The following is an 18,125-nucleotide window of genomic DNA, read 5'->3' as shown; positions in this document are numbered from 1 at the left end:
AAAAATGGAGGGAGACAAAAAGCAGGGAACTATAGGCCAGTTAGTTTTACATCTGTCATAGGGAAGATGTTAGAAGCTATTATTAAAGACATTATAACAGGACACTTAGATAAATTCAAGGTAATCAGGCAGAGTCAACATGGCTTTGTGAAAGGGAAATCATGTTTAGCCAATTTATTGGAGTTCTTTGAAGAAGTAATATGTGCTGTGGATAAAGGGGAACTGGTGTATGTGCTGTACTTAGATTTTCAGAAGACATTTGATAAGTTGCCACATCAAAGGTTATTGTGGAAAATAAAAGCTTCTGGTGTAGAGGGTAACATATTGGCTTGGATAGAAGATTGGCTGGCTAACAGGAAACAGAAGGTAGCCATAAATAAGTATTTTTCTGGTTGGCGGTATGTAACGAGTGGGGCGCTACAGGGATCAGTGCTGGGGCCTCAACATTTTACAATTTATACAAATGACTTGGGTGAAGGGACAGATAGTATGGTTGCAAATTTGCTGATGACACAAAGGTAAATAGGAAAGTAAGTTGTGAAGAGGACATAAGGGGGCCCTAAAAGAATATAGATAAGCTAGGTGAGTGGGAAAATATCTGGCAAATGGAGCATAATGTACGAAAATGTGAGGTTGTTCATTTTGACAGGACAAATAAAAAAGAAGCATATTATCTAAACGGTGAGAAATTGCAGAGTTCTTAGATGCAAAGAGATCTGGATGTCATAGTGCATGAATTGAAAAGGTTAGTATGCAGGTGCAGCAAGTAATTAGGAAAGCTAACATAATGTTATCATTTATTGCAAGGGGAATTGAATACAAAGTAGGAAGGTTGTGCTTCAGTTAGACAGGGCATTGGTGAGACCACACCTGGAAGACTGTGTACAGTATTGGTCTCCTTATTTAAGGAAAGATGTAAATGCATTAGAAGCAGTTCAGAGAAGGTTTATTAGATTAATACCTGGAATATGCAGCTTATTTTATGAGGAAAGGTTGGACAGGCTAGGCTAGTATCCATGGAGTTTGGAAGAATAAGAGGCGACTTGATTGAAACATATAAGATCCTGAGGGAACTTGACAGGGTGAATGTGGAAAGGATATTTCCTCTTGTGGGAGAATCTAGAACTCAGGTTCACTGTTTCAAAATAAAGGGTCACCCATTTAGGACAGAGATATGGTACCTACACCACATAGACTGCAGCAGTTCAAGAAGGCAGCTCACTATCACCTTCTCAAGGGCAATTAAGGATGGGCAAGAAATGTTGGCCCAGCCAGCGAAGTCCACATCCCGTGAATGAATAATAAAAAAATTCTCTTCACCCTGATTGGGAACTGAGCATTCCCTGGGTGCAAAAAAGAAAGAGAAAAAAAAACATTAATTGTAAACCAGGCCAGATCTGTACACAGCAGAACCACCATACAACATCAAGTGAAGTACAACTTCTTATTTGCCAGAGGGACACAGAAATGCCTTTGGCAAGTAAGAGGTAAGCTGGACTTCACTCAGTGTATTGGTGCATTCATTGTGCACCTGTTCACAATGCCTATATAATTTGAAAGAATAGAAATGCCAGATGGATGGCTCTTGGGAAAATACCTACATCCATGGCTGCCGACTTCACTGAGAAACCTGTAACAGAGGAGCATGTCAGGCTGACATCTTAGCATCTATTTGCTGTTCCTCAACTGCTACCTCCATCTTCAAGAAAGGTGTGCCGTGCAGCTTTGCCCAATGAAAAACTATGTTCAATAGGGCAATAGTGTGTAAATATTAAAGCTTCTGAGGAGCCTTGTGCTAACTTCCCATAGACAGTATCAGTTTCCCAAAAGTAAAACAGTTCGGAAATTGGTCCATAGTAGTTGTGAAAAATAATACTGGTTTTCTCTTGCATCTGGCAGGCCTTGGGCATATAAGAGGTGGCTAAGGTGCAATCAACATTCCCCCCTCCTTCTCCCAACTGCCTCCCCCACCCATCAATATTCAACTACAGCCACTTGTTTCGCAGGCGAGAAATGGGTTACCAGCAGTTGTAAGTCAAGTGGGACTTTTTCCTGTGAATTTCTTGCCTATTTAAAAATGGGAGATCCATGACAAAGAGAGTTCTGGCCAGCTTTGAAAACTCGTTTACAGCTGGCTTGCTGGGATTTGCATTGCAGCAATTTATTTGCACTTGTCTGCAATTCTGGAGGGTGTGTCTTCTTTACCATCTGTAACCATACAAAAGGGAAGAATGAGAATCCCTTTGACCATTCCAATTATAATGCATAAACTGGGCAAAAAGAATCAATTTGTAAAGGCTTCATCTTGTAACTTCAGATACACCAATGGCTTAAGAGCCACATTTACTCAGGTAGCCCAACAGTTGATACTAAGAAGTCCTCCAAACATACCTTGGAACATCAGCTTTTCCAGTCGCAGTAAAGGCTACCATAGCATAAAGCTTTCATCTACTGGGTCCTTCTAAACTACATCAAGCAGTCTGCGGTTCACACCTATATCAAGCAAGTTACTGTCTTAGAAGGGACAATGACTTCATATCATTCTCTGTGGGAAGCAGGCATCGGTTAAGCTGACATGCAGGCTTCCCTTGAGTAAAAGGGGTGGGAGCTGATCATTGGCCTTAATAAGGGTTATCTTCCATTGGTGCACCTCTTGTAGCAGAACCTTTAATGCTTCAGCATCAAAGGGAGCAGTACTTCCACTGTACCAAAGTGCTTGATCAGGTCAACTTTTCTGTCCCCACCACAACCTGCCTGCTATAGTCCTTCAAGTGATGCTTCTTGGGCTGATCGTCGGATTCCCATTTATATTTGGGAGAAGGATTACCAGAGAAATAGGGTCAGTCCAGCCCCTTGTGTTCTAGATGCAGGTAAGCCAGGCTTAGAAAACAAGAGCACATGTACATCTTCACAGAATCTGCACTATGATCCTCTGCTTTTGTTTTAACAAATAACCAAGAAATAACCAATAGCAAGAAAGGTTTAACGAATTGAATAAGTGCTATGATAATATATTCTGCCTGGAGATAGATTTAGATAATGCATTCAGAGTTGGAGAACCAGCCAGTTATTCAATAATTTTTTATTCATGAAATATAAAAAGGTAGATAAAATTCCTCGTCATGGAATACAAAGGAAAATCTTTTGAGCCATTCATTTTCAATTGTCATAAAAAAAACAGTATTTTGTCATTTTTATGCCAGTTAGGCAGTAAAATTTCAATCTGACTAACCCATGTTTGTCAATTTGCCAATCATTATAACTAGGATGGTCACAACACCACATCATTGTACTCTTTTTTCTGAAAATTCCTTCTGCTGTCTACCCACTGTCAGTCTCCATGCTCTCACCACCTTAGCATAACTTCCCATCAGGTCTTTTGAGGGGCACCCATCCAAACATCTTCTGAGAATGCTTTTTTTTTGCAAAAATATACTTTATTCATAAAATATCTTCAATCACATTCCAAACCATTCCAAAAACACCATTACAAGGGTACAATCCGGTTAAACTTTTACAAAATGTATCACCAGGTGCATCCGTACAAACAATGGTACCAATCATTTACAGCCTTTCATTTTGAGCTGTACAGCCCGAGGGGCTCTAAACAGTTCCCAGTCCCTCGGTGCACTGTGGTAGAAAGGTCTTAGACAGCGACCCTTCCCCATTGCGCCTTTACGGCAGCTGCCCCAAGCTTTAGTGCGTCCCTCAGCACGTAGTCCTGGACTTTGGATTGTGCCAGTCCGCAACAATCGGTCGGGGACAAATCTTTGTGCTGGAAGACCAACAAGTTTCGGGCAGACCAAAGCGCGTCTTTCACCGAGTTGATGATCCTCCAGCTGCAGTTGATGTTTGTCTCGGTGTGTGTCCCTGGGAACAGCCCGTAGAGCACAGAGTCCTGTGTCACAGAACTGCTCGGGATGAACCTCGACAGCAACCACTGCATCTCTCTCCAGACCTTCTTTGCAAAGGCACAATCCACAAGGAGGTGAACAACGGTCTCTTCCCCACCACAGCCACCTCGAGGGCAACGTGCAGAGGGGGTGAGACTCCTGGCGTGTAGGAAGGATCTGACGGGGAGGGCCTTTCTCACCACCAGCCAAGCCACGTCTTGGTGCTTGTTGGAAAGTTCTGGCGATGAGGCATTCTGCCAAATGACTTTGACAGTCTGCTCGGGGAACCATCCCACAGGGTCCACCCTCTCCTTTTCCCTCAGGGCCTCTAGGACGTTACGTGCTGACCACTGCCTGATGGACTTGTGGTCAAAGGTGTTTTTCTGCATAAATTTTTCCACGAGGGACAGGTGGTACGGCACGGTCCAACTACTTGGAGCGTTCCGCGGCAGCGTGGCCAGTCCCATCCTTCGCAACACCGGGTACAGGTAGAACCTCAGCACGTAGTGACCCTTCGTGTTTGCGTACTGAGGGTCTACAAACCGCTTGATGCAGCCACACACAAAGGTGGCCATCAGTATGAGGGCGATGTTGGGCACGTTTTTTCCCCCTTTATCTAGAGGCTTGTACATCGCGTCCCTGCGGACACGATCCATTTTCGACCTCCAGATAAAGTGGAAGATGGCTCGAGTGATCGCCACCACGCAGGAGTGTGGAATGGGCCAGACCTGCGCCACGTACAGCAACAGCGAGAGTGCCTCACACCTGATGACCAGGTTCTTACCCGCAATGGAGAGGGAGCGTCGCTCCCACATGCCCAGTTTCCTTTTCACCATAGACATTCGCTCCTTCCCATTTCTAACGCATGCCCTGGTCCCTCCGAACCATATCCCCAGCACCTTCAGGCCGTCAGCCCTGACAGTGAAGGGGACAAAGGATCGGTCAGCCCAGTTCCCAAAGAACATGGCCTCGCTCTTCCCACGATTTACCTTAGCTCCCGAGGCCAGTTCGAACTGGTCGCAGATGTGGATCAGTCTGCGCACCGACAGCGGGTCCGAGCAGAAGACGGCGACGTCGTCCATGTACAGGGAGGCTTTTACCTGAGTGCCTCCACTGCCTGGAATCGTCACTCCTCTTATGCCCGGATCCTTCCTGATGGACTCGGCAAAGGGTTCTATGCAACACACGAAAAGAACAGGCGAGAGAGGACAGCCCTGCCTGACTCCAGATTTAATCGGAAAGCTATCTGTTTCCCACCCATTGATTGAGACTGCGCTACTGATGTTAGTGTAGAGCAGTTGGATCCAATTTCGAATTCCCTCCCCAAACCCCATTTTGGAGAGCACATCCACCATGTAGGTGTGCGATATTCTGTCAAAGGCCTTCTCCTGATCCAGGCTGATGAGGCAGGTGTCCACACCCCTGTCCTGTACATAGGCAATCGTATCCCTGAGCAGCGCGAGGCTGTCAGAGATCTTCCTGCCTGGCACAGTGCAGGTCTGGTCAGGGTGAATCACCAATTCCAGAGCGGATTTGACCCGATTGGCAATGACCTTGGACAGAACCTTATAGTCCACATTCAACAGTGAAATGGGTCGCCAATTTCTAATTTCCTCCCTTCCCCCCTTGTGCTTGTAGATGAGGGTGATGATGCCTTTCCTCATGGATTCTGACATACTACCAGCCAGGAGCATACTCTCGTACACTCCTAGCAGGTCTGGGCCGATCAAGTCCCACAGAGCCGAATACAACTCCGCCGGCAAGCCGTCGCTTCCGGGAGTTTTACTCTTCTCGAAGGACTCAAGGGCCTTAGTCAGTTCGTCAGGAGTTAGCGGTTTGTCCAGGCTCTCCCGCGTACTGTCGTCTAAGACCTCCGTGATAGAGGACAGGAAGGACTGGGAGGAAGTGCTGTCCGTGGGCTTCACGTCATACAATCCGGCATAAAAGGATTTGCTGATCCTCAAAATGTCGGACCGTGATGACTTTACTGAGCCGTCTTCTTCCTTCAGGCTGCTGATCACAGAGCTCTCTCTGTGTACCTTTTGGAAGAAGAAACGTGAGCACGTCTCATCCTGCTCCACGGAGCGGACTCTGGAACGGAAGATGATCTTGGAGGCCTCCGAGGCAAAGTGCGAGGCTTGCTGGCTCTTCACCTCTTGGAGCTCCTCCTTGACATCGACCCCCATCGACTGCAGCCGGAGCAGATTCTGCATGTTTTTCTGGAGTCGGGACATTTCCCTCTGTTCCTTTCTAGCTTTCTGGGTGCCTTTGAGGATGAAAAACCTCTTGATGTTTCCCTTGATCGCTTCCCACCAGTGTGTCAGGGACTCAAAGAGGGGTTTCACGGTTCTCCAACCTTTGTAATCCCTCTTGAGCTCCTCAATGTTCTCTGGGGTCAGCAGTTGCACATTTAGCTTCCATGCCCCCCTGCCCACCCTCAGGTCCTTCTCCAAGTGGCAGTCCGCCAGTAGGAGGCAGTGGTCAGAGAAGAACACCGGCTTGACATCGGTGGATCTGACTGTGAATGCACGGGACACAAACAGGAAGTCTATCCTGGAACGAATGGACCCGTCTGGCTGCAACCAGGTGTATCTACGTGCGCTCCGTCTGCAGGGTTGCTGAAGACGTCGTGCAGCTTGGCATCCTTAACTGTTTCCATCAGGGATCTGGACGTAGCGTCCAATCTGCTGTCGGCCCTGCTGGATCGTCCAGCCGCATCGATGATGCAGTTGAAGTCACCGCCCAGAATGACCGGCCTGGAGGTCGCCAGCAGCAGTGGGAGCTGCTGAAAAACCTCCAGCCGCTCAGCCCCTTGTGACGGGCCATACACGTTAATTAACCGGAGTGGAGCGTTCTTGTACATTACGTCTGCTACGAGGAGTCGCCCGCCCACCACCTCCTTAACCTCGGAGACGGTGAAGTTGCCTCCCCGCAGCAGAATACCCAGGCCGGAGGAACGAGAGTCGTTTCCGCCCGACCAGATCGATGGCCCATGTGACCACCATCGTGACCATTGCCTGTAGGAGCTGAGGTGCGGTATCGCACACTCCTGCAGAAACAACAGGTCAGCTTTGACCTTGGCAAGGTAGTCCAAGGTCGCAACACATCGCGTAGTAGATTTAATGCTACGCACATTTATGGATACAATCTTTAAACCCATTTTAAAGCATTTATTCTCCTACCAAACCCACTGTCTCTGAGAGTCCCAGACCTTTAGTCTGCTCCTTCATACCCGTAGTGAGCTCAAATTCCTTCACTTTGGATGGGCTGAGGTAGATCTCCTTGGCAGTGTTCTGCACATCTTCTGAGAATGCTAATTGTTATAATAATCATAGCCTGTGCATGTTAACCTTCACCCCATAACACATTATATTACCTTAAACAGTCTGCTCCTCCTTAACATTTCAGTAAAGCTCACTGTGTCGTCCAAACTGAAATCTAATATTTTCCTTTTTCAGCCTTTATTCTGTGCCAGCTCTCAGCACCATTCAAAAGGCTCAGCTGAAAACTAATCTTCTTTTCCAATATTTCCTCCTCAAGGATAGTTTGCATAATCTGTTGAAAACACGTGGGCCTGAATTTTAGGTTCCAAGGTCGGGCGCGCGCCTGACCCGAAGGCACGTTAAATTGCACTAAATGACGTCTGGTGTGCATCCCGATGTCATCGTGCACGTGTGCAAACTGAGGTCAGCGGGCGTGCGGGGGAGTCAGAGCCACACCCACCAACATTTAAAGGGCCAATTAAGACAATTAAAAAGCATATTGACCGAGATTTTACATTGCCCATGTGATTTGGCGCTCGTCACGCGGGCATATGGGCAGTACGTTTTTATCAAGTTGTCATCCAAGGGATGGATAAAATGGGTCCAGAGCATTGCCATTGTGAGTTGTAAGGAATTTAAGAGATAGCTTGCTGCTGGTTGCTTAGTGAAACTTGACAGCTTTATCTCTGTTTTTAGCTTCAGTCTTTGCAATGCAAGCCTTCATTTCAGGACTCATTGGTGTCTCCAAGGCCCCTGGAGGATTTATACCATCTGAACCCTTCTGGTCACCAGACACCTTTCTGTTCCTCTGGTAATGGAAAGTGTCTACTCCACTGGTGGGACCTCCTCTGAGGAGGAAGAGAGGGGCAGAAGGGAGTGGAGGCCAGGTGGCCGCAGGCAGGGTCCAAGGGAGCAACCTGTGGGGGGAGAGGTACAGGGCCAGCAGGGAGTCCAAGGCAGAAGGGGCCACAGAAGATGCCTCTATCCTGCTGCCAGAGTGTACAGGCAGTGATGCAGCTACCTCAACATGTCAGAGGTGCAGTGCCGAAGGAGGGTCTGCCACTCTTGGGAGACTGGGACCTCCATTTGTCAGATGATTGGGCTGGAGATCACTTCCAACTGTGTGGGTGGACACCCCATGCCAGTGGCTCTGAAGGTCACAGTAGCCCTCAACTTCTATGCCTCCGGTTCTTTCCAGGGGTCAGTGGGGGATGTGTGTGGAGTCTTCCAATCAGCTGTCCACAGTTGCGTCAAGCTGGTGACAGAAGCTCTGTTCAGGCAGGTATTGACTTTCATTCATTTCCATACGGATGAGGCCAGCCAGGCTGAGGGGGCCAGAGGCTTCACTGCAATTGCTGGGTTCCCCGGCGTCCAGGGTGCCATCAACTGCACACATATGGCTATCAAGGTGCTAGCGGGTCAGCCGGGTGCATTCGTGAACAGGAAGGGCTTCCACTCCATGGACATGCAAATCGTTTGTGAGGATGTGGAGGCAGAACTCTGGAACCTTCAGGGAAGCACGGACACCAGGGAGGCCTTGATTCAACACACCTTGCCAAGGCAATGCTTCCACTTCATGCCAGGGGAACCGCCTAGTTACCAGTTGTTTACAATGGCCTGTGCCATTAAACCCAAAGTCCACTCAGTACCTGCGCAATAAAGTTTAGAGCCCCTCACGTCCAGCATGAGATATTGACGTGCCCTGCACCTATAAAACAAGTGAAGCATACTCAGGCCATTTGCACAAAAGCAAAATTTATATGGTCCTGGCACTTACAGAACACCATCTGAAGCCCGCATCGCCTTGTGGAAAGACCGGCTCGCCAGTCTCGAACAACCCCCAGCGAAGGAAATTCTACCGGATGAAAGCCTTCCCCCAGGAGCTAATTGCAACTGGGCAACCTGGAAGTGCCTTAACAGACTTAGACTGGTGTAGGTCGTTCAAAGGTGTCACTAAGCAAATGGGGATATACAACCAGCCCGACAACTTGTGAATGTGGAACTGAGCCACAGACTATGCAACATCTCCTGCAATGCCTATCGCTAGAGGAACCCTGCACTGTTGCAGATCTTGCCGAATTCAACAACAAGGCGCAAAAATGTGTCCAGTTCTGGCTGGGCCATGTATAGACTGTCCGTGGACACGATAAGAAGACTTACAGAACAATGACCATCACATTATAAAGGTGTTAACAGATACACCAGTAAACAACTTAACAAATAATGGCAATGAAAATTCCCTCTTATGCTCACGGTGATTTAAACAAACGTTTGCGCGTACTGCATTTTGGTGCCCTCCCCATCCCTTTTGCTGGCAATGGCATTGGAGGCAGCATGCTGACTCAGGTGTTGTGTCGGCCCTGATGACCTTGGCAGTTGTCTTCTGGCCTGCAGTGTCTGCACAGCCACTGCCTGCGAGTGTGTGTCCAGCGCCATGGCTGAGTATTCCTCAGTTGTCATGGCCTCATCAGGTGGCACAGTCACTGGCAGAGAGGTGGAGGAGCTGCTGCCACTATCCAGAATATCCTGAGAGAAGCCCACAGAGACGGGACAAAGCTCGTGCGCCAAAGTGAGGTTGGTCTGGACCTCCCTGCTCACCATTGATGGACAGGCACCCAGCAGAGATACTAGGTGCCTCATCCATCTCTCAAACGGGCAGTGACCTCCTGAGGTCATTGCCTGTGTGATGGCTTCCAGGTCCAAGTGCAACCCCAGGAACCCTGATTCTGTTCCTGGAGCTGCCTCTCCATGAATGTCGCCACTCTCTCAATGGAGGAGGCAGTTTGCTCGGTGCTCAGGTTCAACACAGAACCCATGCTCTGCATGGACTCCTCCATGACAGAGACCATGGCATGCATACCCTCAGGAATCTCCACCAGATCCTCCCCCGCATCCCACTGGACATCCAGCATCTGCCGCCTAATGGACAACTCCAGAGGCTCATCGTCTGCCTTGGACTCAGCATGGTCCTGGTCTCCAGCAGTCCTCTGACTGCCGGCGCCCTGGACACTCTTCGCCTCCACCAGCTCCTCATGCATTTGTGCCATTGCTCTCTCCACTTTATACTGACATTGTAGCCAATAATCTAATGCCCATTGAGGTTCTAGTATTTGCGCTAGTGCCTGGTACAGAGAAAGGGTGTGAAGCAGGTGCATCTGATGGGCACTTGTCCTCCGATGTCAAGGGTGGCTCCTCGGGGCCCTGCAATTGTTTGCTGGATGGCAATTCTAGGGGAGGAAAATGACATGTCAGTAATATCAGTCATCACACTGTCACTGTGCATGCTAGGTGGGCTGATGAGACAATGGAGATCTGCATCATGGTGCCATTGTCTGGGAACTCCAGGTTTGAGGTTTCCATTTCAGATGAGACAACATACAATGCTTACACACACCAACACTTTGACATCTGTGCACTACACTCTTACCTTTGTCAGAGATTCCTCCTCTCCATGACCAGTGGACCGAGCTGGGCATCGGCACTCCATCTCCAGGGCATCCACCTTGTACCTCGTCAGAATCACCAGGTTTGGGGAGCCTCCGCCTGTCCTTGACTTCTCGATGCTGTTATGGCTTTTCTTCTCCTGAAAGGACAGAGGGGCATTGATTAGTCCAATCTCTACCTGCAGCACTATTGCAGCCTGGCCAACCCCATCTGAGGAACACCTTGCAGGGAAGATCTGAGTCATGGCCCTCGACCCACAAAGCAATAAGGCCAAGCAGCCAGAGTTCACCGCCTTGGCCATCATTGACAGTTGGCACTCAGACTCATACACCCCTGAGAACCACAGGGGGATGGCCAGCCGTTAACACTTGTCCACACAGGTCCATGCCAACTTGGTACTCACCCTTGCTAAGCGCAGCAGATCATTGAACCTTTTGTGGCACCGCACCCATGTGCGCCGCACAACATCATGGCCACTGACCTGGGCTTCCACCTCTGCCCATGCCTTATTGGTGAGGTGCCATCCCTGGGTATCAAGATGTCCCACCTGGCACTGATCTCCTCCACAAGGAGTCCCAGGCACTCATCCGAGAACCGGGGGGGAACGAGTGCTGACCGAACTTGCCCTCCCGCCTGGCGTGCCCAGCAAGTGCAGATGCCATTGCTATTCCACACAATTTTTTCTTCCTCAAACTCAACAGCTCTCTCTGTGTCCCCTGGCAGCCTTCAGGGAGCTGCCTCTGCTGCTTTTGAATCCCCAACCAGGGTACCATTTGACCCGGCGCCCGACAGACTGCTGCCCCCGCCCAGCCCTTCCGACCAGTGAAAAGATGCGTTTCACGCTGGGCAGGCCTTAATTGGCCACCCTGTGTGAAATCGCATTGAAAACATGACCTCGCCCGGGAGTGGATTCCACATCCACTTTCAGGCCCGTCGACTTCACTTGCACGCCAAGCGTCTAATTCAGGCCATGTAATTGGAGCAATGCATTCTTCAACTCTTCGCTGCCATTTCGACAGCATGAAGCTTTTCCAATATAAACTTATCCACTGGTTCCACCTTTGCACCATTTGCCTGAACTTTCTTTGGTCTTGTATTTCTTTGTTCCACAATCTTAGTCTTTGGAAAGCTCCATGTTAGGATCCTATTTCTTTCCTTTCCTATCCAGTTGGTTACAAAACACAATGGCAACAATCAAGGTTCCAGATAGAATGGCAACATTATCCGCATAGACCAAGCTTTTGAAGAGATCCTACCTTTTCATCCACATATGAATTCCCATTAATTTACCATATTCTTAGTATCAGCCATGGCTCAGCTGGTGGCACACTCACCTCTGAGTCTAAAAGTTCTGGGTTCAAGCCCCACTCCAGGACTTGAGCACAATAATCAAGGCTGACACTCTAGTGCAGTACTGAGGGAGTGCTCCACTGTCATTAAATCGAGACCCCACCTGCCTGCTCGGGCGGATACAAGATCCCATGGAACTATTTGGAAGAAGGGCAGTGGAGGTATCCACTGTATCCTGACCAATATTTACCCCTCAATCAACATCATAAAAACAAACTGTGTCATTATCACCTTGCTGCTTGTGGGAGCTTGCTGTGCGCATATTAGCTGTCATGTTTCTTACATTACAACAGTGACTACACTTCAAAAGTACTTCTTTGGCCGTAAAGCACTTTGAGATATCAAGTGGTCATAAAAAATGCTATATAAATGCCAGTCTTTTACTTAAGATAAAACTAAGTGAATTAATATGAGTAATAGCACAGAACAGATCTAGAGTCATTAATTAAAATTAATGGTTTGTACAAGGTGCTAACTAGATTATAAGAGGGAATAGAGAGTTTTTCTTAGATCATGGATGGGCAACTGAGAGCTGTGGTTTGCAATGCCTTCACCATGTGGGAACTTCAGGACACTTCATGGGAGAACCATTTCCAGCTGCTTGAGGTCGATCTCAGGATTTCCAAGCTTGAGGGGCAGCTGGAGTAACTGCAGAGCATCAGAGAAAATGAGTGGTTTTAAAAAAACAAATCTTACTGTTGATCATGTGCCAATTCTCCTTGCATCTTACGTGAATGAGCTTAAAGATTGAACGGAAAACCCTTATTACTGAAATATATCACTAGCTGCCATGTGACCTCCTTAACAGTTGGAGAAATAAACACTCTTTTATCAAACCTTACTTTAACTACAAGATGAATTTATTGATGAAGTCTTTCCAACATCTACAAGACACAAATTAAGAGTACGATTGAACATTCTCCACTTGCCTGGATGGGTGCAACTGTAACAAAGCTCATGAAGCTGGACAATATCCAGGACAAAGCAGCCCCATGATCCGCATCTCATCTGCCAACATAAACACCTTCCTCTACGACCAGCATACCATGATACCAGTTATGTGTACTATCTATAGCATGCCCAGCAGCAACACACCAAGGCTTCTTCAATAGCATCTTCCAAACTCATGGCCTCCACCGGTCCGAAGGGCAAGGATGCACATCTCAAGACTGAATGAAAAATAAATTCTGTAGGTAAAAGAGCAGTATTCAGTACAAGCAGGTAACTGACAGTAATTACAAACTACTTTTTTCAAAATGTTATAAAGCTAGAACTCCTCCTGTGCAAATCTTCAAAGTCAAACTGACTGATGCAGAGGCCGCAAGATTCAGGTGCATAGCCCATGTATTTTCAGTGCAATAGGTGCTGTTTTGGGTGCAGAAATCTGGTGTGGGCCACGTTGGATGCCATTTTGGTTAGGCTTTTAGCACAGACGCTGGGACCGTGCACCAGATGTATGCAGAGTAGGCAGATTGCGACATCAGGTCTGCATATAATGTTGATTTGACTATAGAAGTACCATTTCAATCTGAACATCCAACTAACGCCGTTTCGTAACCCAAAACAGTTGAAGGTGCTTCAACAGCAAGGAGTACCTCCCACCACCACTAATGATTGTCAACTATTGTCAGGTTAATTGCTAATTGATAAAAGCAAAATACTGCGGATGCTGGAAAACAAAAATACCTGGAAAAACTCAGCAGGTCTGACAGCATCTGTGGAGAGGGATATAGTTGTCGTTTCAAGTCCGTATGACCCTTCATCAGAACTAAGAAATATAGAAATGAAATGAAATATAAGCTGATAGAAAGGGGTGGGACAAGAGAGCTCGATAGGGGGCCAGTGATAGGTGGAGGCCAAGAATAGACTGCCAAAGATGTTATAGACAAAAGGACAAAGGGGTGTTGACGGTGGTGATATTATCTAAACGATGTGCTAATGGGGACATTAAAGGAAGCAAGCTAGTGGCAGATGGCCCTAGTGCAGGTGGGGTGGGGGGAAGGGATCGAAATGGGCTAAAAGGTGGAGATGAAACAATAGATTGAAATAAATTTTAAAATAGGAGGGAAAAGAAAAAAATATAGTTGAAAAAAAAATTATAAATTATTGGAAAAAGGGGGATCGGAAAGGGGGTGGGGATGGAGGAGAGAGTTCATGATCTGAAATTGTTGAACTCAATATTAAGTCCGGAAGACTGTACAGTGCCTACTCGGAAGATGAGGTGCTATTCCTCCAGTTTGCGTTGAGCTTCACTGGAACATTGCAGCAGGCCAAGGACGGACATGTGGGCATGAGAACAGGGTGATGTGTTGAAATGCTAATGAATTGCTAATTGAGTTCGGTTGACTATTGCTAAATTCGTTGAGTGCCTGGAGGTTTGCGTTGCTATTTAAAGTTGGTGCAGTCTATAGAGAGTGGTGTGGCATGTCATGAAGTTCTTTGTTTTCCAGTGTTCTCCTCACATCACTTGCTCACAGGCATGAGTGTTGTAGTTTCCATACCCATTAGCTTGCCACCTATGACAGAGCGAATGAGCAGCAGCAATACAGAGTAAGACAAGCTCCTCAAAGAGGGAAGAGGAGAGGTGGGGTGAAGGGCACTCAGCAGGAGGCCATCCACCCAGGGTCTGCAGGGAGTATTTGTACCATCTCAGGAATGTGTGATGTCTCCATTTCACTAAGAAGGTGCCCACTGAAATCTGCCGCCTGTTGCAGGTAAAGCTGCAGCCTCAGAGCAGGATAAAGACAACACAGCCAGTGGCTGTGAAGGAGACCATGCCATGACTTTCTTCATGTCAGGCTCTTTCCAGACTGGAGCAGAAGACAATTCCAACATCTTGACGTTCACTATCCACTATTGTATAAGGGAGATCACTGATGCTCTGTATGGAAAGAGAGGGGAATACATTGCATTCTCTCTTTCCAGACAGTAGCAAGCAGAGTGTGCATGTGGCATCACCAGGACAGCAGGCGTCCAATGGTGCAGGGTAGCATTGACTACACACGTTGCGTGCGGATGTCACATATAAATTCTGAACCATCACAGGAAGGTTGGCTACTGGATGACAAGAGCTATCCGTTGATAACAGATCATAATTCATAACCCCAATGTGTAACCCATACACACCTGCCCAGCATGCATATAATGAGAGTCATGCTGCCACATGGAATGCCATGGAGTAGACTCATTAGGATGCATAAGCAATGCTTCTGCTACCTGGACTGCTCTCAAGGATACCTGCGTACTCAGCACAATACATATCAAGATTCATCTTGATCTGCTACATCTTGCATAACTTCGGCATGATGAAGTGGCAGCACTTGCCACCAACTGTAGGGTGAGGAGCTGAGGAGGAGGAGTTAGAACAGAAGGAGAAGGAAGGGAGAAGCAATCAACACAGCCACTGTCCAGCCAGGCTGTCTGTGATTATTTTATCCGGAGCCCCACTTCTCCAATCACCAACAGTCCCACATCTTATTTTCCCTCTGTTACAGACCATCACAGCGTTCTCTTGGTCACAATGCTGAAATAAAGCCACCACAAAACAAACCTTCCAAACCAACTTTATCCAACAAACCATCAAATATTCAGTACAAAAGTCAACTAATCACCCTTGTGCAATCTGCTACTGCCTGTTTTCTGTGTGCCTTTAACTATCTTAGTGCTCCTTAACAGTGCTATCTCAATAGCTGCAGTATTACATTTGGAGGCTGCTGACTTCAGTGGAGTGGCTGCAGCTGACCTTGCAAGACTACCTGGTGCAGTTCTGGTCCTAAGAGGCCTGGTTTTACTGCACCATCTCAGCATGGGCAACAGCAGACTGGATTAGCTGGCTAACAGTCCTCAGCAAGGCCATGGTGGTGTGGCAGTGGTAGGAGGATGAATGCTGTCACCCTGAGACAGGACAGCAGGTTCATACTCCAAGGAACCTCGGGTGGTGCCTCAGTAACCATAGTAATCTGCTGAAGCACAGATTGCTAAACTGCTTTTGTTTTTTTGTTAATTCACGGGATGTGGGCTTCGCTGGCTAGGCGAGCATTTATTACCCATCCCTAGTTGCCCTTGAGAAGGTGGTGGTAAGCTGCCTTCTTAAACTGCTGCAACCCACAGTGCTGTTAGGGAGTTCCAGGATTTTGACCTAGCGACCGTGAAGAAACGGCGATATATTTTCAAGTTAGGGAGGTGTGTGAGTTGGAGGGGAACTTCCAGGTGGTGGTGTCCCCATCTATCTGCTGCCCTTGTCCTTCTAGATGGTAGTTGTCATGGGTTGGAAGGTACTGTCGAAGGAGGCTTGGTGAATTCCTGCAGTGCATCTTGTAGATGGTTCACACTGCTGCTACTGTGTGCCGGTGGTGGAGGTAGTGAATGATTGTGGAAATGGTGCCAATCAAGCGGACTGCTCTGTCCTGGACGGTGTCAAGTTTCTTGAGTGTTGTGGGAGCTACACTCATCCAGGCAAGTGGGGAGTATTCCATCACACTCCTGACTTGTGCCTTATAGATGGTGGACAGGCTTTGGGGAGTCAGGAGGTGAGTTACTCACCACAGGATTCCTAGCCTCTGAACTGCTCTTGTAACCACAGTGTTTATATGGCTAGTGCAGTTCAGTTTCAGGTCAATGGTAACCCCCAGGATGTTGACAGTGGGGGATTCAGTGATGGTAATGTCATTGAACATCAAGGGACAATGGTTAGATTCTCTCTTGTCGGAGATGATCATTGTCTGGTACTTGTGTGGCACAAATGCTACTTACCACTTGTCAGCCCAAGCCTGGATATTGTCCAGGTTTTGCTCCATTTGGACATGGACAGCTTCAGTATCTGTGGAGTTGTAAATGGTGCTGAACATTGTGCAATCATGAGTGAACATCCCCACTTTTGACCTTATGATGGAAGGAAAATCATTGATGAAGCAGCTGAAAATGGTTGGGCCGAGGAAACTACCCTAAGGACCTCCTGCAGTGATGTCCTGGAACTGAGATGACTGACCTCCAACAACCACAACCATCTTCCTTTGTGCTCGGTATGACTCCAACCAGTGGAGAGATTTCCCCCTGATTCCCATCGACTCCTCGATGTCACACTCAGTCAAAAGCTGCCTTGATGTCAAGGGCAGTCACTCTCACCTCACCCCAGGAGTTCAATTCTTTTGTCCATGTTTGAACCAAGGCTGCAGTGATGTCAGGAGCTGAGTGGCCCTTGCGGAACCCGAACTGAGCATCAGTGAGTAGGTTATTGCTAAGCACATGCTGTTTGATAGCACTGTTGATTATCCCTTCCATCATTTTACTGATGATCGAGAGTAGACTGATGGGGTGGTAATTGGCCGGGTTGGATTTATCCTGCTTTTTGTGTACTGGACGTACCTGAGCAATTTTACACATTGCCGGTTAGGTGCCAATGTTGTAGCTGTACTGGAACAGCTTGGCTCGGGGCGTGGCAAGTTCTGAAGCATAAGTTTTCAGGTACTATTGCTGGAATATTGTCAGGGCCCATAGCCTTTGCAGTATCCAGTGCGCTTAGCCATTTCTTGATAACACATGGAGTGAATCGAATTGGCTGAAGATTGGCACCAGTGATGCTGGGGACCTCCGGAGGAGACCGAGATGGATCATCCACTCAGCACTTCAGGCTGAAGATTGTAGCAAATGCTTCAGCCTTATCTTTTGCCCTGATGTGCTGGGCTCCCCCATCATTGAGGATGGGGATACTTGTGGAGCCTCCTCCTTCAGTGAGTTGTTTAATTGTCCATTACCATTGATGACTGGATGTGGCAGGACTGCAGATCGTAGATCTGATCTGTTGGTTGTGGGATCACTTAGCTATGTCTATCACTTGCTGCTTATGCTGTAGTCCTGTGTTATAGCTTCACAAGGTTGACACTTCGTTTGTAAATATGCTTGGTGCTGTTCCTGGCATGCCCTCCTGCACACCTCATTGAACCAGGGTTGATTCCCTTGCTTGATGATAATGGTAGAGTGGGGGATATGCTTGGCCATAAGATTACAGATTGTGCTCGAGTACAATCCTGCTGCTGATGATGACCCACAGCACCTCATGGATGCCCAGTCTTGAGTTGCTAGATCTGTTCGAAATCTATTCCATTTAGCATGGTGGTAGTACCACACAACACGATGGAGGGTATCCTCAATGTGAAAGCGGGATTTCGCCTCCACA

This window comes from Cetorhinus maximus, chromosome 6 (assembly GCF_964194155.1).
Source record: "Cetorhinus maximus chromosome 6, sCetMax3.hap1.1, whole genome shotgun sequence".
NCBI lineage: Eukaryota > Metazoa > Chordata > Chondrichthyes > Lamniformes > Cetorhinidae > Cetorhinus > Cetorhinus maximus.
This window is presented reverse-complemented; position numbering follows the sequence as displayed.